This window comes from Diceros bicornis, chromosome 5, assembly GCF_020826845.1.
Source record: "Diceros bicornis minor isolate mBicDic1 chromosome 5, mDicBic1.mat.cur, whole genome shotgun sequence".
NCBI lineage: Eukaryota > Metazoa > Chordata > Mammalia > Perissodactyla > Rhinocerotidae > Diceros > Diceros bicornis.
In genome coordinates, this window is record NC_080744.1 from 69046929 (window position 1) to 69068762 (window position 21834).

Sequence of the window (21834 nt, forward strand, 5' to 3'; positions counted from 1 at the left end):
CCTGGGGTGCTAGCTTGATGAAGACACCCCCACAACAGTTCAGTCACCTCCGTTTGGGAATTTCCCCTGGGCTGTGAGGGAACTTGGAGAGCAATGGTTTTCCCACAGATGCCACCCCTCCCCCCTCTCTCTGAGAGCCACACGGTCCTGAGGTCGCTGCTGTTCAGGAGGGAGAGGAGCTCTCCTTACTTCCTTCCACTTTCTCTGGGGCGGGTCCAGCACCTCCACCTTCAGATGTATGGCTGCGTGGGTCTCTCAGATGTTGTTTGTGTTGTGTGAGTGTTCTCTGTTGGTATATGAATATCCTTTTTGTTGTATCTTAGGGGGAAGAGTCTAAGGGCAGAGTTCACTCTGCCATGATGCTGACATCACTCCTCCAAAAGTTAACCATTTTAAAGTCACAATTCAATGGCATTTAGTACATTCACAGTGTTGTGCAACCACCACCTCTGTCAAGTTCTAAAACATTTTCATCACCCCAAAAAGAAACCTCTTATCCATTAAACAGTCATTTTCCATTTCCACCTTCCCCCAGCCCATGTCAACTCCTATTCTGATTTCTATTTGTATAGTTTTACCTAGTCTCAATATTTCATATAAATGGAATTATACAATATGTGACCTTTCATGTCTGGCTTCTTTTAACTTAGCATAATGTCTTTGAGTTTCATCCATTTTGTAGCATGTATCAGTACTTCATTCATTTTTATGGCTGAATAATGTTTCATCATATGTATTTACCACATTTTGTTTACCCATTCATCATTTTGGGCATTGCGAATAATGCCACTATGAAAAACAAGAGATAAAATGGCACTATTTGTTGAAGAGACTATTCTTTTCCCCATTGAATGGTCTTGGCACCCTTGTCAAAACTCAGTTGACCGTAGATGTATGGAGTCTCATATTTCTGGACTCCCAATTCTATTCCATTTGTCTGTCCTTATGCCAGTATCACACTGTTTTGATTACTGTAGCTTTGTAATAAGTTTTGAATTTGAGGAGTATGAGTCTTCCAACTTTGTTTCTCTTTTTCAGAATTGTCTGGGTTATTCAGGGTCCCTTGAGAATCCATATGAATTTTACAATTAGTTTGTCAATTTCTACGTATAGGGCAGCTGAGATTTTGATAGGGATTGTATTGAATTACCAGATCAATTTGGGGAACGTTGCCATCTTAACAATATTAAGTTTTCCAATCCATGACCAGGGAATGTTTTTCCATTTACTTAGGTTTCCTTTAATTTTTTCATTAATGTTTTGTATTTTTTATTGTACAGTCTTGCACCTCCTTGGTTAAATTTATTCCTAAGGATTTTATTCGTTTTGATCCTATTGTAAATGGAATTGTTTTCTTAATTTCATTTTCAAGTTGTTCATTTTTAGTGTATAGAAATACAACTGATTTTTGTGTGTTGATCATGTATCCTACAACTGTGCTAAATTCGTTTATTAGCTCTAATAGTTTTGTGTGTGTGTGTATTCTTTAGGATTTTCTTTCCATAAGATCATGTGATCTGTGAGTAAAGATAATTTTGCTTCTCCTTTTTCAGTTTGGATGGCTTTTATTTTTTTTCTTGCCTAATTCCTCTTGCTAGAACTGCCAGGACATTGTTGAATAGAAGTAGTGAAAGTGGGAATCCTTGTCTTGTTCTTGATCTTAGGGGCACATCTTTCATTCTTTCACCGTTGAATATAATGTTAGCTGTGGGTTTTGCGTAAATGTCCTTTATTGTGTTTTTCACTCTCACCTTTAAGATATTAGAGTTCCAGTTATTTCACATCCTTTACAGCATTTGGTATTGTTACACTGTGTCATTTTAGCCATTTTAGTCAGTTTATAGCGGTATTTTATTGGAATTTTAATTTGCTTTTCACTGATGACTAGTGACACTGAACACTTTTGTCTGTGCTTATTGGCCATAGAATTTGTTTTTGAGGGGATCTTATACATTAAAAAACAATGTCAGGGCCGGCCCCGTGGCTTAGCAGTTAAGTGTGCGCGCTCCGCTGCTGGCGGCCCGGGTTCGGATCCCGGGCGTGCACTGATGCACGGCTTCTCTGGCCATTCTGATGCTGCGTCCCACGTATAGCAACTAGAAGGATGTGCAGCTATGACATACAACTGTCTACTGGAGCTTTGGGGGAAAAATAAATAAAATAAAATTATTAAAAAAAAAAAAAACAATGTCAGATAATTTACCATGTAAATGTGTATGTAATACAGCAGGAGTCAGGCCCTCTTAATGTTTAGTGTAGGCCTCAAAATTAAGTTGTTATTATCAATTTGACTGTTAGTAGTACTGCTATGGATCTACTTTTATAGTAAAGATTTGAACAGTTAAGACCTATTTTGTAATGTATATGAACATTCATAATTTATGAACATTTAAATAATTTAAAGAACCAGGAGAAAATAATTTTTTCTGTTGTTGATATATGAATAATTATAGCTGTATTTGGACATGAGTTTAAACTTTTTACAGAATTCAGTTGATATTATTTATCAAGAAGTTATTTTATGCCAAGTGGCATACTTGTGCTTCTGAATGATATAAATGATAAAGGTATGCACGTTTACTCATCAGCAAATGGGCATCACTGTGTTTGGCTAATGATCTAAGCATCCCTGAAAATAGAGCTGTGTCCAGCTGGCTGTAATTAGGATTGGATTGTTTCATGCATCAGCGACACTAAAGTTGCTTTAATTCTTGGGTCCCACAGCTTTCTACTTATTCTGCTCATTTCCTGCAACTTCAAAATGTTCATCTGTTTCTCACAAAATATTTGAATGATTACAAACAGAAACATACAACCAAGTTGCCGTTATGATTAGCTGTTTTTACTCTCAGATATTGAAATGTCAGATTGAAGAATGGCTCAGAAACTTTGAGAGCTGTCCTTTGAAAAGAAATGCATTGAAATAAGAATGTTAAAAGAGCCTACGGGGTACAATAAAATGTGACAGGAAAATGCTGTAAATGCCACAATTTCTCTCATTTTGGAATATCTGGTAATGATTGTCAATTCCTATGAACAATTTTGTGACATTTGCACTTAAATTTTAGTCATTGTAAGATTTTATGAAGAGATGTCCTGTTTTACTTGATCTCTTTTTTTTCTTTTTTTTTTTTTGTGAGGAGATCAGGCCTGTGCTAACATCTGCCAATCCTCCTCTTTTTTTTTTTGCTGAAGAAGACTGGCCCTGAGCTAATATCCATGGCCATCTTCCTCCACTTTATATGGGACACCAGCACAGCATGGCTTGCCAAGCAGTGCGTCGGTGCACGCCCGCGATCCGAACCAGTGAACCCTGGGCCACCGCAGCAGAGTGCACGCACTTAACCGCTTGCGCCACCAGGCCGGCCCCCTTGATCTCTTTTTTAATGCCATGTTTTTTGTCTGCTTAGTTAGAAATGGCTTTAGAAGAGCTAACATTTATTAAGCATTTTCTATTTGCCATACATAGTGTTAGTCTCTCTTCTTACATTATCTCTAATCCTCACCATAATCTTGTAACCCCAATTTTCAGATGAAACAAAGCCTCGAAAAATTATTTCTTGCCTAAAATCACAGCACACAGTAGTGATTTGAGCTCAAATTTGTCTGGTCCTTAAGCCTATAGTTTTTCCACCATACCAGTGGTGCTCACCTAAGTCTAATTAAAATGGAATTTCTGGGGTTAGACTTTAATATGTTTTAGCAGCTCTCTCAGGTTAATAATATGCATCTAGGGTTATAAACCACTGAATAACACCCTGTGCTTACTATTATATGATCATACTTCAATAAAAAGGAAAGTATAGTAAAAGAACATATTTTCCTTTAAAGTTGTGTACAATGTTGTCCATTTATCTCTGCCAAAACATATCTGTTTGAAACTTCCAGTGCAAGATGGTACACTGAGAACATGCTGAAGCCTCCCTTTGCTACTTCACATTCTTAAAAATAATCCTTTCTTCCCCCTCCAAAAAATATACAGTATCAAGCAAGCACAACTGTGATAGGAAAGAAAAAGAGCAAAATTGGCCAAAAACCATGGAGAACCTCTTAAAAAGGATTGGAATACAAATGAGAACCATAATCTAAAACATGCACAGGACTGGAATACTGCAAAAGATATAAGTGACTATAGGGGTGCTTTAGGTCTAGCCTGCTGGACAAGCAGACATGTAGATCTACCTTTCCCTACCTTCATTTCTCTTTGGTGTGTGTGATGCAAAACCAGGCAATGTGGGTGTTTAAATATATATATATATATAAGATACAAATAAAAATAAATAAATGATATATGGGAAAGCATCTAGCAGCGTTCTGGGTAAGAGCAGGTCATTGCTAAATATCAGGTTAATAAAGGTGTCAGAACCTGTCAGATCTGGACCATTCCAGGCCATGGGAATCTGCACCTTCTTATCAAGTTAAAGGGAAAGAGCCATCTAATTCAGTCCTCCTGACATTCACACAGGCCCTTAATACTGTAAATGATTTCGCGGCCGGCCCCGTGGCTTCGCGGTTGAGTGCGCACGCTCTGCTGCTGGCGGCCCAGGTTAGGGTCCCTGGCGCACACAGATGCACCACTTCTCCGGCCGTGCTGGGGCCGCGTCCCACATGCAGCAGCTAGAAGGATGTGCAACTATGACATACAACTATCTACTGGGGCTTTGGGGGGAAAAAATAAATAAATAAAATCTTTAAAAAAAAAATACTGTAAATGATTTCATACCATCATTGCATAATATTGTGCAATAAAATAAAAAGATATCTCCAACAACAACAAAAAAAAGCCAAGGCAGGACCCCAGTGTTATCAATATCCAGAAAGTATAGAGAGCCCCCCAAACACTAACTATCCGTATTCACTACTCAGTGGAATATTTTGCCCCTCCCATTTTTCCCCTCCCTTACAGAAAATGTTTCTTTAATCACATACATTAGTCAGAGACTAATAAGATATCTCTAAACCATAAACAAAGATGAGTCCACAATCCAGAATCACAAAATATTTCAAGAAAACTAATACTATGAAGGAGAGTACCAAACTGTACAAAGGGAAGAACCTAAGGAATCAGAGTTAATAGAGAAAGCAAAACAGAACTTTAGAATAAATATAATACCCTCAGAGAATTGCAGGATGACACTGCATTCATTTAAAAAAAGAAAATTTTAGAGCTTTTTGAAGTTAACACTTTAAAAGGAAGGACAAAGAATTGGGGAAAAAAATGTAAATCTAGAGACATGGAGTTATCCATTCATCCCCATATATGCTTAGAGAGATGTGTGGAATGATATTCAACTAATGTTAACACTTTTTCTGGGTAATGGGATATTGGTTGGCTTGTTTCTTACTATTTTGTACTTTTTAAAATTTTTTATCGAAGCATGTTTCATTTTATGAAAATTATTTGCTTAAATAAAATAAATGAATTAAATAATTGAGTTAAAGATTAAAAAAAGGAATGATAAAATAATTCAAAGGGAATAACGCTCCAAATTAATAAGGATAAAAGCAGAAATCCAACAGCAAGTTGACTGATTAAAAAAATCTATAAAATAGATAAATCTTGGCAAGTCTAAAAAAGAAAGAGAAGATACTAATCAATATTAGAAACTAAAAAGAAAGCATGAATAAAAATACAGAAATTTATAAAGTTATAAGAACTCTATGTACAAGTTTATAATAATAAAATGTGAAAGCCTAGGGCCGGCCCAGTGGCGCAAGCTGTTAAGTGCGTGCGCTCCACTGCGGCGACTGCTTGCGCCCCGCTGCGGCGGCCCAGGGTTCGCCGGTTCAGATCCTGGGCACACACCGATGCACTGCTTGGCAAGCCATGCTGTGGCAGCGTCCCATATAAAGTGGAGGAAGACGGGCACAGACGTTAGCCCAGGGCCAGTCTTCCTCAGCAAAAAAAGAGGAGGATTGGCAGATGTTAGCACAGGGCTGATCTCCTCACCAAAAAAAAAAGAAAAGATGTGAAAGCCTAGGTTCAGTGGGTCATTTTCAGAAATATATGATTTATTCAAATTTTCACAATAAAAGGTAAAAACCTTGAATTAACTAATAATTATAAGAAGAAATTGAAAAGAAATTTAAAGATTTGTCCCTAAAATGGCCTAGATTTTAAAGATGAGTTCTAGGAAACTTGTAAAGAAATCTTATGTAAATTTGCATGTTGCGTAATAAGGATAGGCTCCTACCCAATTGATTTATGATGCTAGTGTAACACTAATGCCCAAACCAAAGAGGGACATAGAAAAAAAAAAGCAAAAAAAAAAAAACTATAAGCCTGTCTCACTTCTGGAGATAGGACTAAAAAGTCATAAATAAAATATTAGCAAATTGAATTCACCAATGTATTATTTATGGAGAATTTATCCCAGGAATGCAAGGATGGTTAAGCATTATAAAATCAATTTGTATAATTTACTTTGTAGGTTATTAGAGGAGAAAAATATGCAGTCGTCTCAATAATGCCCCCAAAAAGCATTCAGTAAAATGCAACAATGTGGTTTTGGCATAGGGAAAGACAACTAGATCAATAACAGAGTAAAGATTCTGAGACAGACCCGTGTATATCTCCCAATTTAAGTGTATAATAACTGTGGTATTTAAAATCAATATTTACAGAATGGACTATTCAATAAAGGGTGTGTATTTAGGAAGTTATATCTTTCACACCATTCACAAAAATAAATTCTAAATGTAATAAAAATCTAAATATAAGAAACACTTTGCAAATGTTAGAAGAAAGTGTTTGTGACCGTGAAGTAAGGAGGGCCTTAAATGAGCTATCAAGCTGAAAAGACATTTTTCTTCCTTTTTTTTTTTTTTGGTGAGGAACATTAGCCCCGAGCTAACATCTGTTGCCAATCCTCCTCTTTTTGCTGAGGAAGATTGGCCCTGGGCCAACATCCATGCCCATCTTCCTCTACTTTATGTGTGGGATGTCTGCCGCAGCATGGTTTGATAAGTGGTGTATAGGTCCACGCCAAGGAGCATGAACCTGTGAACCTCAGGCCGCCAAAGCGGAGCGGATGAACTTAACCACTACGCCACTGGGCTGGCCCCACAAAAGCCATTTATAAAAAAAGATTAAGTTTAGATATATCAAAATAAAAACTTCTTTATGACAAAAGATGCTTTAAAAAATTAAAAGGATAACTGCCAGACTTAAAAAAATGTTTTCAATGGATAAAATAGAGCAAGTATTTATATGCATAGTAAGAAAAAGGGAGGAGGAAATAGAAAAATGGGCAAAGAATATGAGCAAGGAATTCAAAGAAAAGAAAATAGCCAATAATCATTGAGAAAGATGTTCAATCGCACTAATAGTCAGGGAAATGCTAATTTTAAAGACAATAAAATTGATTTAATCTACCAGATTTGCAGAAATTTCTAAAGTTGATATTTTAGGGGTAGCAAGTATGTGAGGAAATGGATACTCTTAGTAATTGTAGGGTTGTAAAATTGTAAAGCCATTGTCTAGAGGAATTTGGCAGTATTTTGTGTACCCATTAGAATTCATGAGGAACTCTGAAATACAATCTTATTTAATCCTGAGTCTGGTACTTTGTCCTTATTTTACCTATGAGGAGTAGAACTCAGGACGCATGGCAGAGTTGGAACTCGTACCCAAGTCTCCTAATGCCAGAGCAGTGTTCTTTGTATTCCAGGATTGTTCCTAGCGTGAGCCAAAGCTTAGAGGTAGGCCAATACGTGGCATGTCTGGGAAATGATTAAGTAGTCCTTCATGTTTAGAGGAGGTTGAAGGGAATGCACTGAGAGATGGGACTGGAAAAATAAGTTCAGTTATGATAATGAAAAGTTTTCAATACCCTAACAAGGGAGTTAGGTTTTGTTCCATTGAACATTGAGGATCCACCAAAGGTTTTTGAGCAGTGACTAATGATAGTGTGAAGAGTAGCTTAGAAGGAGAGAGATTTGAGGCAGGAAGACTAGTTAGATGGCTGAGGCAGCTATTTAAATGAGAAAATGAGAACTTCGAACTAGGCTGGTGAATGTAGGTTTGACAAGGAGAAGGCAGGCACAAGAGGCATGGAAGTGGAGTTGACACAGCACAGAAGCTGGCATCAGACACTTAAAAGGGACTTACTCTTGGCTTAACCTGGTCAGATTTGAGATATATATTGGAGGTAAAGCTAGCAAGACTTAAACAGATGGATTGAATTGGAGGAGAGGCGGCAGAGAGTGAGGGAAAAAAGACTCCTAGTTTTTGATTGAGCAAGTGGGTGGATGGTGAATCGTTTGCTGAGAAGAGAGCACCTTGCAAGTGGAGAGACTGGATGTCAGTGGTTCTGTTTTGACTTTAAGTACGAGATGCCTCTTAGATATCCAAGTGGAGATGTCAAAAAGGCAGTTGTATAAAAGAGACTGGAGTTCAGAAAGAGATACGGACTGGAGGTAAAATTTGAGAGTAATAAGCATATAAATTAGATGGTATCCAGAGCCGTGGGACTGGATAAAATCACTTAGGAAAAGAGAAAAGATAACGACGGGGAAAACTGTTAAGGGATATTCTTGGTCACTCCAACATTGGGAGATCTAGTAGAGAAGCCAACAAAAACAGGCTGAGAAGGAGCTGCCCAATGAGATAAGAAGAAAACCAGAAGAAAGAGGTATCCCATAAGCTAGAGAAGGAACTATTCCAGGAAGGAGGGGGTGGTCAACTATATGAAGTACTAATTTAAGGTTTGATAAGGTGAGAACAGAGAATTGGCCATTGGCCTTCAGGGAAATATAGTTTTTGGTGAGCTTAATTAGCAGTGTTTCAGTGAAGTGGTGGAAACAAAAACTCGAAAAGAGTAGAGTGAGGAGAAAATGAGTGGGGAGATAGTGAAAGGTACTCATTTTTTTTTTAATTAATTAATTTTTTTTTTCTCCCAAAGCCCCAGTAGACAGTTGTATGTCATAGCTGCACATCCTTCTAGTTGCTGTATGTGGGACGTGGCCTCAGCATGGCCGGAGAAGCAGTGCGTCGGTGCGGGCCCGGGATCTGAACCCGGGCCGCCAGCAGCGGAGCGCACGCACTTAACTGCTAAGCCACGGGGCCGGCCCATGAAAGGTACTCTTTTTGAGGAGTTTTTTCTAGAAGGTAATGGAGGAATGCAGTCATACCCAGAAGGAGACATGAATACAAGGGAGAGTTGTTTTGTTTTTCAAGATGAATGAGATTAAGGCACAGTCATATGCCAGAGAGAATTATTCAGAACGGAGAAAGTGATGCAGAAAAGAGACATTGCAGGAACAGTCCTTGAGAAGTCGCAAGTGGGTGAGGTCCTGGCCACAAGTAGAAGGGTTGGCCTTAAAGAGGAACATAAACACTTCTTCCATTGTGAGGGTAGTGAAGGGAAAGTATGTCAAATCAGATGCAGTTAGGTTGGTAGAATTAGTGGGAAGATGAAATAAAATTCATCTGATTGGATCTATTTTCCCACTGAAGTATGAAGCAAGGTCATCAGTAGTAAGTGACCTGGGAAAGGGATGTTGGAGATTTGAGGAGACAAGAAAATTTGTGAAATAGTTATCTCAAAGTGGCAAAGTAAATATGTAGAAAGAACTGGTTTGGAGTCTGTGTCTGACAGTAAGTCCCCATTTAAGACTTGTAGTAATACATTTTAAGTGAATACAGTCAGCACAGTTGTGTGGTTTTTCTCTGGTGCTGTTCATCTGCTCAGAAGCAGGCTTAGAGTAAGCTGATGGTTGAGATGACATTTTACTAGTAGAGAGGGGGAAGGAGAGACAAGAGAGTATTTGCAAAGTGGAAAACATGGTTGTCCACAGAATTTAATCAGGGTAAAGAGAGAAGTAAGAATACTGATTACAATGATAGGGCAGTGATTTATATCTTGGTGAGACCCAAGAATTGTTGGAGTAAGGATCTGCATTTTAAGCAAGCATCCCAGGTGAAATATGATTCATGTGGGCTGTGGACCACTCTTGAAGAAGCATTTACAATAGCTTCAGGTCATAATGGTAGTCTTAGAGCAAATATCTGTTTTTGTTCAAATTTCACAGTATATCTATTTAAACATAGGCAGAGGTGCTTGTAAAGAAAGTGAATTTGTATGAGTGTGTAGGAAGATATTGATCATCAAAACTTTAGTAGTGAATAGATTAGTAGTCAGAGGAAATGACTATAACAATTGTTTCAATTCAAATTTAGCCTTTAAAACATATTATTAAACAAATAACTATTGCATTATACCTGCATGCATTATAATTTTTCATGTAATTATATTGCTCAAATATTTAACTATTCCATTTGTTTCTGGCATTTTGAATCTAGTTGTGTATTTTAATTTTAATATTTTGCCCACATCTGAGAATAAAATTATACTCTAAAACCTTTTTTTTACTTTAAGAAAATTCTGAATTTCAATGTAATTTGGGCAGTTTCTCAAACTGAAGATGCCATCTTTAATTCCCTGAGTTATACCTAATTATGCAAGTGCAGCTTGTTCTCAGTAAAACTTTGTCTTTAATATTAGCTGCCTCCCTTTCCTTGGGAAGCCATTATGGTTTTCCTTTATTAAATTAAATTTGCATCTGTCTGGAAAACTTGATGAAAAGTAGACTGAGTAGACTAAACCACTAGAGATTCTTTTTGTATTGAAACTGGCTTATATGTAGCTTTTCACATACTTTGTTTCTGAGCTTCAGTGAAAGAAATGTCATAAAATTAGTGTTTATTAGAATTTTTCTAATTCTATTAGAATTTTTTAAACTATCAAATTTATATTACAAGAAGGGTTAGAATGATTTCCCTCAAATCTATTCTCTATTGACTACAACTATTTTATAATAAGTTTGGGGGGACTTTTTTTCTAAGTGCCTTATGTCATTGTATATTTACTGTAATTATTAGATGCCTTTGGGCAGGTGCCTGGGGGTTATTATGTACATGGTTGATGCTTTTTCTGACAGCTTAAATCAATTACTGAATATTATGTATGACCAACACTGGGCTGGGCTATAGGGAACACAAATAAAGTATAAAATGAGGTCCCAGATGTTACTATTCCTTTTACATGTTTATATTTTACCCCTAATTTTGCTTTTCATGTCTTAATACAAGTACTACACATTGTAAACCAAATACTACTTCTTGCTGTTTTGTAAATATATTTGGCACTTGGCTGTTGCTGTGTCTTTGAAATGCTGTTTCTCTTCCACCTTCTTTTCAGTTCTGAGAACTCTTTCCTCATTAAGACTCGTCTCAAATGGTATTGCCTGCATGACATCTTTCCAGGACACTTCCTTCACCCACTAAGCACCCTAGAATGGCAGTTATATGTTTTGCCCTGTTTTAAATATTAGTATACTTTATATTATTCTCCCCCTTACTTGAAATTCGCTCCTTGGGAAATTAGCTTACTTGAAGTTATCAGTGTCTTATTTTACTGATCTTTGGATATACCATGTCATATGTGGCATATCATAGTCACAAAATAACATTGGTTGAATTAAAGGTCAGAAACAGCTAAAGAAAAATAACATGTGACAAAAATGGTCAGGAGTCAAATCATGAGAGAAGTGGTCAATGTTGAGTTCCTGGAGAGGATAAGACTTGAGCTGAGCCTCATACCTGAGTACCCTAAAGTAGAAATCAGTCGGAGTGTGTGCTATGAGAATGATGAATTCTGTTTTAAAGTGGATTTTAAAATAGCAGTTTTCTTAAAGTGGATAAATATGGGGAGACTTCGTAGTATTTGATTTTCTCTGGTTACAGTCGAGTTACACAGTGCTTCATTTTATGAGTGATATAGCCTTTTCACACAGTGAATATACTAGAAACAAAATCATATCTAGTCCAGGAAATCCTTGTACATGTTCTTAGAGTAAGGATGTCTCTGTAGGTGATAACTAGCCATATTGTGCAAGACTGTAAATCCCAATGAAGTGATCTGCCTAATATTCCTTTTAAATGCATTTGGGACTCTGGAGATTTTCATTCCCAGAGGCTTGGCAGCTGATCTCTGTTGAGTACTCCAGACTCTCTTGGAATGGTTTTCTAAGGGACTGCCTGGTTCAGAATGAGGAAGTAGGTTCTGAATTCCTGCTGGAATAAGAATCACTAGAGTAGCCTGACAATAAAAGGCTGAGCTTTCTAGGGCCAGTACATCCTGAGTCGTAGAGAAGCCACATATATAGTCCTGTGGCAGAACCAAGTCTCCTAGAAGAGAGTAAAGCTAAGGTTTCAGCTGAAGGACTGAAAACCAGGGCCATCTTATCCATTAGTGCCCAGGGCCCTCAATACTTTTAGGGGCCCATGAAAATGTTTTAATGTGTTTTAAAATCAGAAGGAAAAAAATGAACTAGAATTGAAGAAAATTTTTCACCATATGACATTAATATATTTGTCTTCACAACAAAGCAGTCATAAAATGTAATTTTTTCTAGAGTAAGGGCCAAAAGACAAAATTGTTTAGGGCCCGTAAAAGTCATAATGCGGCCCTGCCTGAGACCTACCCATCCTCTCAAAGTTAGTGCTGTTTTGAGAAAGAGCAGCAAGTTTGGTCAGATGTGTGATATTTTAATCCAGTTCTTCTCCCTTTCTGCATCTCAGTGTCTTCATCTGTATAATAAGGAGTTTGGACCAGGCAACCTGTGAGGGCCCTTGCAGGTCAAACTTTCTTAAATGAAGTCCTGTATCAGAAGCTCTGGGTAAGTTTCAGGCCAAAGCAGATTATCTAACATGACCTTATTGTGAACTCAGGTTGTGTGATAACCCACATTGACACAGAACAGGCCTGGTAACCATTCTGTATTTTTGGAGTCGTTAGAAGTACAATTTTGGAAATGATAAGAGCATGAAGTATGTGGTGTTAGAATGCAACTGGTGAAAGATTAGAAGTAGTAAAATGCCTTGTATGTTGTAAGTAGTCAGTAAATATTTAATGAATGGATAAAATAATGATGTATATAGAATATTAGCTTATTTTCTTAATCAAGAGAAATCTATATTTACCAGAAAAAATATTAACCTGTGAGATTTTTTTTCTTATTCTTTATAGAAAAATAGCAGAAAACATTTTGGAGATGGTATCTAAAGTATTGAAATCTCATTTCTACAAATTGTAAGATTCTTTTTTTTTTTTTTTCTGTGAGAAAGATTAGCCCTGAGCTAACATACGATGCCAATCCTCCTCTTTTTGCTAAGGAAGACTGGCCCTGGGCTAACATCCATGCACATCTTCCTCTACTTTATATGGGACACTGCCACAGCGTGGCTTCACAAGTGGTGCGTCGGTCCATGCCTGAGATAGGAACCTGCAACCGCCACAGTGGACCACGCAAACTTAACCACTACGCCACCAGGCTGGCCCCTAAATTGTAAGATTCTGAAGATTAAGCCCAGAGCTCTTTTAAATTCTTGTTTACTGTTTATTTATAAGGTTTTATTCTTCTTTGTCTAATCTAAAAATATGTGTTATATTAAGATATTAGGACAATATTTCTCTTCTACTTACTTCTTTTGTCTGTATATTGTTCATTTTTTAGATTATTGGTGGAAAATGGTCAATCCCTATTTGGCATTCCTTCTATAGTAACTGGGCCTCTGTATCACTTATCCTACTCCAACCTCCTTATTTGCTTAGGGATATCATACTGATAGAAAATGGGATGATTTAATGGTTGCCTACAAAATATATAATTAGAAGGATAAATCTGCTGAAAAACAAGTATTACAAAATGACAAATTACTTCTAGATTGTCTTGATTGGTTTTTTTTTCCCCCAATCTAGTAATAGCTACAACTACTTTGATGTACATCAGAAGCACCTGAACTGCTTTTTAAAAATAAAGATGTTTTGGCACCATCTCAGACCTGCTGGTTTAGTATCAATGGGGATGTAACCCATGCATGCATCTGCATTTTGAAAAAGATCCCAGTTGATTGTGACAGGCACTAAAGGTTGAAAACTGCAGTATGGTAAAATAGAAAGAATCATAGACTCTGGAGTTAGATGGCTCTGAGTCCAGATCTGTCACAATCCAGGTGTGTGAACCCAGATCTAAATCTCTGACCAAGTTAATTAATCTGTCTGATCTTCAATTTCCTCATCTATAAAATAGGAATGGTAATACTTTCTAAGGTAGCTGGGGGGATTAAAGGAGATGATAAATGAAAAGTGCTTCACATATAGTAAGTGATAGTTTGTCTTGTTATTCTAGTAGCATGGAGTTATCCTCAGTTTTCATCTCAACTTATGAAGAGTGAGGCTTTTCTAACAATAGCTCTTCTCTGCATCCAAAAGAATATTTATGCAAAACTTCCTCCAGCTATTTTTTAATCAGACAGATTTACTTTGGGTTTTGAAGTTTCCTCCAAGTTTGCATTTTTACTACTCAGAAAATAGTGGTGGAGAAAGTAGATGGCATCTTGGTTTTCAGTTTCTGTAGCATCCTCTGAAGTAGCTAATTATTTCTGGATCCAGTTTCAAAGTTATTCATTGTCTTATTTTAAGAACAGGTATATTGATATATCATGAACTTGGGACATAAACTTGTTAGTTGCAAAACCATAGAACAATGGGTTTTGTCAATGAAAGAACATATGGATGCCTAATTCTTTGTATTGGCAACTTTGTCATCATATGTTTATATGGTTAATCTCTGTGGATTTGTAAATGATAGTGTTTCAGATTTCTTTTGAAACGTCTCAGGTCAATTTAACTGACAATGTAATTGTGTAAAACCCCAAGAGAAAGGAAAAGAGGAGAGATACTTTTCTGAGTTCCTGGTTATGGTCTTTCCATCTGTATAACATTACCCACATCTCCTTTTATTTTCTGTTCCTGTGAACTTGACAGAATTAAAAATTATTGATTTCTCTTTTTTTTCCATTAGTTAAGGATTGATCAAATACTCAGAGCATAATGCTAAGCATAAATATTTAATTTACATAAACTGTGCCTAGCATTTATCAAGGCTATCACAAGCTGCTTTCTCTCATGAAATGTACATTCACAATGCCTTCTCAATGAAGGGGCTCCTCCTTTATTTACTTTTTTGGAGTCATCGTATATAAAAAACAGTGAGTGTATTAAAAGTTGTTTTGAATTTAAACATTGCAAATGCTGGAAATTATATAAAATCATGCTTGATATAGCCTTTCTACTTCTTTCATTTCTAGGATTGTCTTTAATACATAAGGAGTAGTCTTCCATTCTGCCTAGTTATTGATAGTTTGGTTTTATTTTGTAAGCCTCTGCTCAGATTGCACCATTGTATATTTCTGTACAAGAACACCATATAGGAAAATTTAATACCACAACTATTTTTAGGCAAGGAAATGCAGAAACTACAACAGATAAAGATGTGATTAGACAAAAACCATTTTAACCACCTTGTACATTCAGAGATCTTGGACTCTAAGCAGTTGGAATCTTGGCATTATGGTTTACCTGAACAACCACTCTAGTATAATACCAGTCAATGAAATATGTTGTGTCTACTATGTATAGGCTATCTGTGAACATACAAAAGAAGTAGACTGTCTCAGAGAATAATGTGGTTGGGGAAATATCCAGAGACCTGTAAATACAATTGCAAAGTAACATTCACACAACCAAACTCTTAACAGGGGCAATGTAGAGTAATGCTTGAGAGCATAAACTTGGGAACCAAATTGCCTGGGCTGAAATTCCACCTCCTCTACTGTGTGACCCTGGGCAAGTTACCTCAAAGTGCTTCAGTTTTCTCATCTGTAAAGCGGCGATAATAATTGATTTGAAGTATGGAAGGTCTTGAAACCAAAGCTAAGAAACTTGGGTTTGCTATGCTGAGAAATAGGGAGTCACTGTAATTTTTTGAACAGGCACCTTACGTGATGAAATTAATTAAGAAACATTATTTTAACGACTGTATATGGATGGAGTGGGAGGGCCTAGAGGCAAAGACACCAGCTGGGAGACTGCCAGAACAATCTATGTGAAATAATGTGAATGGTGCAACTATGGAAGTAGAAATAGATGGGCAAAACCAAAAATCACTGTGGAGAAAAACAAATCATCTAGATTTCATGATGGATTGGACGTGTTTTTAAACATCCTTCTCCCTGCAAATGGCATAATTCAGCAAAATCTTAGAAAATGCTGGTGTAGCAGCTCAGTGGAAATCTCCTGTAAGTGCTGTCAGAAATTGGAAACTCTGGGGACTCCAGCTGGTAATGCATGCATTCACTTACAGCTTCCTTTGCCCCTTTATACACTAGAGCACAACAGGAAATATCAGCTTATATCTGTAGGAAGTATCTCTATAGGAAATGCTTACTGAACTGAATGCCTTTGTTTAGAACTAATTGACCTTTCTAAAACAACATTTTTTTAGAGCTTACTCAAATTAGGCAGACTTAAACCATCTGGTGTCAGAAACAAATCAGTTCTCTTTTAATCAAGGTCAACAATCATGTTGAAGGAGAAGAGAAGCAAAAAAGGAAGGCACCATCAGACAGAAGAACACTGTATTAGTAACAACTAGACAATTGAGAAAATTTTATTATAATTCAAGCATTGAATTGTATCGCTACTCCTTTCCTGCATTATGGTATTAGCTGGGTGACACCAATCTTTTTCAGTCCTTTTTGTTGTGGGATATAAGAATGTAAGATTTATAAGATTATGAAGTAGAAGAGTCTGGAATTAGAAACCAGATAGTGTCTCAGTATCTTGGTCTGAATTTATTTTTCTTTGGTTAGAGAGATTCTTGAAGTTAAAGTAGAAAAAAAATATGCTGTTTTTTAAGCTTTTTGAGGATTTGACTTAGATATTTTTTATTATTATGAGTGATGGAGAATAACCCTGACAAAAAGTAAGAAAAGGACTAACATTGGTTTAAGAAAGAATTCCCTTAAAATATATTGAAGGGATAGATTTTGACTCAGAGGCAGTCTTTATTGTTGTTCCACATGAGTGTTTTATAAACCTAACAAATGTAAATAATATTGAAGTTTTTAAAAATCTCTCAAAAGAGGCTGTTGTTTTTCCTTTAAAACTAACTCATTATCATCTGGTCAGATACGTCGGGCAGGTTGTTTTTAACTGTCTGGCAAAGCTACTGCTTTCAGTGAGGAGAGGAATCCATCAGTAGTTTTATGTTTCAGTTTATGTAACAGGACAGTGGTAATAATTTTATTTTATCATCAATCAATTACTTAATGGATTTAATTAAGTATTCTCTCTGTGATCAAATGCATTATCACTCTTCCCCCTAGTCTTAATGGTTTGGGTAGTGACTAGCTGTTTAAGAAAAGTAAGATATTTTTCCAAAATCTTTTGTCTTGACAAATGAATCCATAAATCCTTGCCTTTAGCCACAGTATTAGAGACCTCTATTGATACAGAAAATGCATTTTCTGGGGTAATATCCAGATTGCTTGCTAGTATAGTTAAATTATAAGAAAAACCTTGAATTTGGGTGAAGACAGCTGCTCTTGCTTATAAATGCATTTCATCCCAGCAGGTTCATATCTTGGCCCTTTGGCCCTGATCACTGTAAAGTAAAACTCTGACTAGGCATGTGCTGTTGCTTTTCTGTTTAGGCGTGGATGTTACCTAGGAATGAATGGGTGAAGGGTGAGGGATGAAACTAAGTTCTTACCAGGTAGGATTGAAAGAATGGAATAATGACCTCAAAATTTGCTGCAAAAATGCTCTTAGCAAGTGAAGCAAAAGCTACTATACAAAATTTACAGAATTAATCAAATGATGGAAAAGCATGAAAATACCTGTTTTTCCTGGAGGCATTGTTGGCCATAGGCTAATTTCTACCTCTTTAGACCAGTTTTGAGCATCATTTAGTCAGTACTGGCTTAATTATAATTAAAATCATTGCTTCTCAAGCTTTCATGAATGTACTAATCTTTTAAAAACAGATTGATTCAATAGGTTTGGAGAGGGGCCTGCGATTCTGCATTTCTGACAAGCTCACAGGTGATACCAATGCTGCTGGTTAGTGGTCTACACTTTGAGTAGCAAGAGTCTAAATAATTATTCTTATTACCTGTAGCTCCTGTCTCCTTATTCTGTTTCCTTTTCTTTCTTTCTTTTTTTTTTTTTTTTGAGGAAGATTGGCCCTGAGCTAATATCTGTTGCCGATCTTCCTCTTTTTCTTTTTCCTCCCCAAAGCCCCAGTACTTGGTTGTATATCCTAGTTGTAGGTCCTTCTAGTTTTTCTAAGTGGGACACTGCCTCAGCATGGCTTGATGAGCGGTGAGTAGGTCCATGCCCAGGATCCAAACCGGCGAACCCAGGGCGGCTAAGGCGGCATGCAGGAACTTAACTGTTACACCACGGGCTGGTCCCTGTGTTTGCCTTTTTGCCTATAAGATTAACTGTTTGCTCTTTATTTTGCCACTTCAAACTATTTCATAATGTTTATTTATTCTATGACAGAAAATTGCATCTGGAAGACATGCCCTTTTATTAGTGGAAACTCCATGCTTTGTCTCAGAGCCATACTGGTGTGCCCCAGAGGAGTCTTTTATTGTTTTTGTTTGCAAGAAAATTGCTTCACTAAGAGCCAGTGACTAACAGAGATTTTCCCATTTAATTACAGTTATATGGAAAGAGCATAGGTTTTAGAGTAGGACTTGGATTGTGTGACATTGGTCAAGTTACTTGATTTCTTTGACTCTCAATTCATTAGCCTGTAAAATGAAAATACCTGCATAAGGTCATTGGGATAGTTAGTGATTTGCAATAATGTATAGGAAGCACCTGGTATAGTGCCTACAGTATAGTAGGCATTTAGTAGTCAATAGTAAGCATTTCAGTCACTGAATGGGATGAAACAAGTATTAAAAACTATTTAATTTTCTTAACGTCAGGCATTTCATTAGCAATGTAGCTAACAAGGAGAAAAAAAATTGTGGATTGTTTTCTATGAAAGAAAATTAAAAGTTAAAATTATATCTTTAAAAACTTTATATTTCTGTTTTACTTCATGTTTTTGAAAAAAAAATTCATTTAATTTCTTTGGGAGACTTGAAGTCACATCACTTTTCTGAATGACCATCAGAATCCCTGTGATTCAGAAAAGAAATTAAATTTTAGATTCTCAACCTTATTTTGAATAAGGGAATTAGTTCCATTCTATCCTGACTTACCTGAATTTTTGAGGTCAAGATATGCCCAAATAGTGGCATTCTCAAGGACTCTTCTGTGTCCTTTTTCTCTATATAGTGTAGAGGAGAATCATCACGAACAACACAGCTGGCACCTTGAGGAGCGTGACATAAAACTTGGCATTGCATGCTAAGCCTAGAAAAGCCAACACTTGTTCAGTTACTAATCTTTTCAGGCAGAGCCTTTGATTTGGCTCAAAACTACTTCAGCTAACCATAGAGGTATTTTTATTTGCTGCCAAAATCCCTTACAAAACTTCGTGCATTCTGAAACATAAGCATATAGGTTAAATTGTTTTGTTTTTTTTTTAATTCCCTTTCTTCACTCACATTAGCTGCTTTCCTTATCTTGGACATAAAATGTTTGCCCAGTTAGGTGCTTCATAACAGAGGTTCTTTCCAACAGCACATGTGTTCCAGGATAACCTATTAGCTATATTGTATAATTGGGAACTTGAGCTCATGGAGTATTCATCTGTAAGAAAATATTCTCTCAGTACCCCTGGGCTTAGCAATATAGATCCTCACTATCATTTGTCTCACTTCAATGCTAATTGAAATCAGCTAGCCTATGTTTCAAACTATCTACACATATTACCAACCATCTGGCTGCTCACAAATTATGAAGACATTTAATATAAAACCTGGTTAATGCACTAGCCTCTCACCTCTAGAGAACAACTCTTGCCTAGGACACACATAGTCTCACTTTAGTATTGGTCTGCAATAGAGGGCGGTCATTTGGGTCCCCAAACTCATAACAATTTAATGTAATCTGTCTCAGGTGACTGACCATGTGATCTTTGCCGGACTCATTCAGAATTGCAATGACAGAGCAGAAGGTTTATGTGTAACCATCAGGGCTAGAATATCTAGAGCACATTGCAAGTGGGCAAGGGCATAAGTGACTATTTTTTAGTGACTCAAGGTAATTTTTTTCTGATCTGAAAGTAATAAATGTTGAATGAAATATGCTTGTAGCAGAAAATTTTGAATGTATACATTTTCATTTAACATTTTCTTATTCATTAGTCTTTCAGTCTTTTTTATTAGGTTTATATACATTGTTTTTAGCAAAACTGGGATTTTTCTGTATGTAGTTTTTATTCTTTTTAAACCTGGTTATATTTTATGAACATTTTTTAATGTCATTAAGATTAATTGTCTCCATTTCAATAACTGTATAATATTGAGTCATATTGCTATACTGTCTTAAGTTACCAATCCCCTATTATGGGACATTTAGGTTGTCTCTCATTTCCCTATTATAAATAACATTGTATTGAACATTGTTTAGAAAATTATTTGTGCATGTAGATTAATCCTTGAGCATAGTACTGCCTTCCTTTAAGATAAATTCTTAGAAATTAATTGCAAGATCAAAAAACATGTAAGTTTCTAATCTGCCTTGTTTGTTTTATTTTTGTTTCTTGTATGTTTTGGGAATGTTTTATGTATGCCTAATCACCCTTGAAAAAACTTGTACTTTTTTGGTACTCTCCTTAGTAGTGTGTAGAATACTCCACAGCCTAACCATACCTATCAACTCTAGTCATACATTAATAAAAGGAAAATATTCCCTATTCAAGTAACATATTCTAGGTGGTAATAAGCAACATGATTGCAACTTTTTAAAGACATTACATTTGTTCTGCTACCTTGAAGCTTCTGAGTGAAAGTTGTAATTTTTAAATCAAACAAATCTCAATGCATAGTACCTTTTTGTTAATCAGCTTTCTAAAACCAAACAAATTTTACCAAGATTTCCATCATCTTTCACCAAATTTCTCATGAAGAATTTCAGCGGCCTTTCTTTTCACTAAAGAGCAAAGAGCACTACCCACCCTTTTCCTCCTAGTTAATCTTGGCTATCTTTTCTTTCTACTCCCACCACCTTTTGAGAAACAAAAGTCCAGTTATATTTTGCCTTTGTCATACTTAAATTGCTAACATCTGTAAATGTGTTTAATCTTTTTGTGGCAGGGGAGGGACTGTTGATGTCTACACTCTTTTCTTAATATATAAGAAAAAAATATTTGCACATAAGTCAAAAAGAAAATTAATTAACAATTATAATAACATTAAATTAAAGTATTGTTTATTAATAAATGAATTTTAATATATAAAATTATAGTAGATCACTGAATTCAGTCTTAGTTAATGAGGATGAAGTGCTTTGAAAATGAAGATTACTTTGTAAGTGCTATGTATTGTTTTAGTTGGAGTTTTATTCTTTATGGTAGTAATGGCTTGAAAGCCATTTTAGGTTTTTTTCTTTTTTTTTTTTTTGTGAGGAAGATCAGCCCTGAGCTAACATCCATGCTAATCCTCCTCTTTTTGCTGACGAAGACCGGCTCTGAGCTAAAATCTATTGCCAATCCTCCTCCTTCCCCCACCCCCAAAGCCCCGGTAGATAGTTGTATGTCATAGTTGCACATCCTACTAGTTGCTGTATGTGGGACGCGACCTCAGCACGGCTGGACAAGCGGTGCGTCAGTGCGCGCCCAGGATCCGAACCCAGGCTGCCAGTAGCGGAGCGCGCGCAGTTAACGGCTAAGCCACAGGGCTGGCCCGCCATTTTAGCTTTTATAGTATCTCAATCAAAAAGAGATTTTAGTCCTTTTCTAGTCTTTACTCCAGACTCTTTAGGTATTAAAGTATTGATGAGACTATAGCATGGGCAGTCCTAT

General features: G+C 36.5%; 1 protein-coding gene across 11 annotated transcripts in view; it reads left to right on the forward strand.

Moving 5' to 3' along the window:
- PEAK1 (pseudopodium enriched atypical kinase 1) overlaps positions 1-21834 on the forward strand; it is a 319364-nt gene that overhangs the window by 183438 nt on the left and 114092 nt on the right. Inside the window, exon 5 of one of the 11 annotated variants that reach the window (XM_058542136.1) lies at positions 8904-9079. The exons of 9 other annotated variants lie outside the window; for them this stretch is intronic. The gene's annotated coding sequence lies outside the window, so the exon portion shown is untranslated. Of the gene's footprint in view, positions 1-8903; positions 9080-12583; positions 12682-21834 lie in introns of all 11 variants that reach the window. One more of the 11 variants, XM_058542138.1, reaches the window with a different exon arrangement.